Raw genomic sequence first — 2974 nt, forward strand, 5'->3', positions numbered from 1 at the left:
TACGTCATGACGTCAGACACTGCGTAAGGCATCACGGCCCTAGGCGTCTACGTCCCAGCGTGAGGGCGTCGCAGCCGGGAACCGGGAGCTGGGTGGAAGCGGAAATGAGGAAGACGGGTAGCTGGAGTTGCGGCAGAGGGGAATAACCCCCACCCCCAACCCCACTAGGCCAAACTCAGCTCGGAGCTAAGGATGTACTGTGTGAGGTGTGAAGACGACCAGAGCCCACCCTCCTTCGCACGTAATTGGCTACTATACAGCTAATAACGGGGTGGCGGGGGGCGGGAAGTAATTAGATTTATTTTTTTAATGAAGGTATTGGGAATTGCACCCAGGACCTCATGCTAGGCGTGCGTTCTGCCACTGAACCATACCCTCCTCCCAGGTGATAACAGTGTTTTAAAACATTTTTAGAAGAAATATCCAACTGTGTATCGTAGACTGATCCCGAAGGAGAAGTAACTGTCCTCCCCCTCGCAACAGCAAAGGAAACATAAATGTTAAGCGTGAGTGGTGGAATTTTAGGTAAATATTTTATTTTTTATCTTTCCCCATAATCATTTATTACTTCAACAAATATTTAGCACCCCTCCATTACGATATACAGCAGTGAACAAAACGAACCCCCGACCTTTGTGTGGAATTTATTTTCCTGTGAGGGAAACTATAGTGTAAAATATATACTATATTCAATGATAAGGGTATTACGGAGGAAAAGCAAGGAGGCGGGCTAGGAAACAGGGATGCAAACAGCTTACAAATTTCCTACAATAAGCTTCTATTACTTTTTAAATTTTATAACTTAAAACCCCCAGTATATGAAAATGCAAATTTAGATATTTCCAGAAAATTCCCTTATGGCCCTAGCAACAATGATTTGGTCTGTGTTCTGTAAATATTTTCTTGATAAATGTCTATAGGTTTCAGATCATAAAAGTTCCATTTCATTGGTTGGCAGGAAAATCAGTATGGCATGAAGGCATTTATTTTACCCAGGGCTTCACCACTCTGGTCTCCATGAGTCCCTCAGAACATTGCTGTTACCGCCCAGGGACAGTTGAGTCTGCTCTCTGAAGAGAAAAGGGCCTGTGTTCTGAGTCGGGTTTCCCTTAACATTTATCTGGCCCTGGTGACCACTCTGAAATACACAAACTCTGTGTTAAGAAAACTAAGAGGTCATTCATCTGTTCATTTCCCTACACCCACCACAAGCCCAGATAGACTGAATGGTGCCGTTATTGCAAAACTTCCAGGGTAGCCAGGGTACAAAGTCCTCCCAAGTTCCCCTCGAGCTTTCCCTCTGTGAGCACAGAAACCATCACTCAATTTAATGAATAAGCCTCTCAATTCCAGCTTCTGCTTGTTGGGAGATTCAAACTTAAACAGGCCTTTTTTTCTATAGTAAACACACATTAAGTCATCTCTTCTTTGTCCACTTTGTTCCTTTGTCCCCATATAGGATTGTGTCAGTTCTCTTACTGGTAAGATACCGTGAACTCAAGGCATTTTGCACAATATTCTGACATGCTGCATGCTACAGGCAGACACGAAATATGTAAATGGCAGGAAAATATTCCCTCATACTCAGAGGGCCCTGTGTACATTTCAGAATACCAGTACTGCACCTGGCATCCGACTGGATGTATCCAACAACCTTTATGTGCCAAAATCTCTGGACAAATTTAACAAAGTTCACTTTGAAATAGCTGCAGGACCTTATGAACCTCATGAAGACAGTATGACAAATACTGAGTCCAGATTTTGGGTGACTGTTTACACAAAATACTTCAAGTAAATCTGCTGTTTAGAACTGTCACTTCCAAATATCCATACAAAGGAATTCTGCCTAAAAATATGTAATATTGAATAGAAAAAATACTGATATTTGATGAAGCTGGATAATGCGGAATTCTTATTCTACTTCGTAAACATTTAAAATTTCCACAATCAAGTTAATTTTTTAAATATATATGGCAGAATCCTAAAACCATCCCCAATGACCCATGCCTTTATATGATCCCTTGCCCTTGTGCGAGGACCTGTGAATATGATGGGGTATCATTCCTGTGATTAGGTTGTATTATGTGGAAAGCTGAAGTTAAGAATGGGAGATATCTTCAGTGGACCTAACATCATCAGGTCAGCCCTTAAAAAGGTTGGTACAGTTATAAAATAAATAAGTTATGGGCATGTAATGTACAGCATCGTGACCATAATAAATGATACTGTTGTATACTTGAAAGTTGCAAGGAGAGATCTTCAAAGTCCCTACCACAAGAAAAAAAATCATCTCTATATAGTGATGGCTGTTAACCAGATTTATTGTGATGATCATTTCACAGCATTCACAAAGATCAAGTTATTATGTTGTACACCTGAAAATAATTTGCTATATGTCAATTATATCTTAACTTTTAAAATATATGTATTTTTTAAGTTTAAAGAGGTTGGGGCTCTTCTGGAGATTTGAAGTGTGGGAGGGATTTGACAGTGAAGTTTTTCTATTCTAGCTTTGAAGATGGAGGAGACCACATGGCAAGCAATGCAGGTGGTCTCTATTTGCTAAAAGTGGCCCCTAGCTGATGACCAGCAAGAAGATAGAAACCACTGTCTTATAACCAAAAGTAACTGAATTCTGCTTAACCATGTGAGCCCCCAGTCTTGTGGAAGAGGACTCCAAGCTTCAGATAAGAACACAGTTCAACTGACATCCTAATTTCAGCATCGTGAGAACCTTAAGAGAGAGCCCAAGCACCCAGTGCTTGGTCTTCTAACCTACAGACCTGTGAAATACGTAAATGTTTTAAACCACTAAATTTGTGGTAATTTGTTATGCAGTAATAAAAAACTAAAAATGTCTCTTTTTCACTCTCTCTCATACACACCCACATAGCCGTTTTCAAGGTGCCAAAAAGCAAGACCAAACAAATGCCCTCTCTATTTACACTTTTATTAATAAAGACAACAAAAAAGA

General features: G+C 40.3%; 1 long non-coding RNA gene across 1 annotated transcript; it reads left to right on the plus strand.

Annotated features, from left to right (window-relative positions):
- Window positions 1-38: 38 nt before the first annotated feature.
- LOC116152274 (uncharacterized) lies at window positions 39-2859 on the plus strand. The gene is made up of 2 exons (XR_004135856.2): window positions 39-241; window positions 2511-2859. It is a non-coding gene; the product is annotated as an uncharacterized LOC116152274 (long non-coding RNA).
- Window positions 2860-2974: the final 115 nt, after the last annotated feature.

This window comes from Camelus dromedarius, chromosome 3 (assembly GCF_036321535.1).
Source record: "Camelus dromedarius isolate mCamDro1 chromosome 3, mCamDro1.pat, whole genome shotgun sequence".
NCBI lineage: Eukaryota > Metazoa > Chordata > Mammalia > Artiodactyla > Camelidae > Camelus > Camelus dromedarius.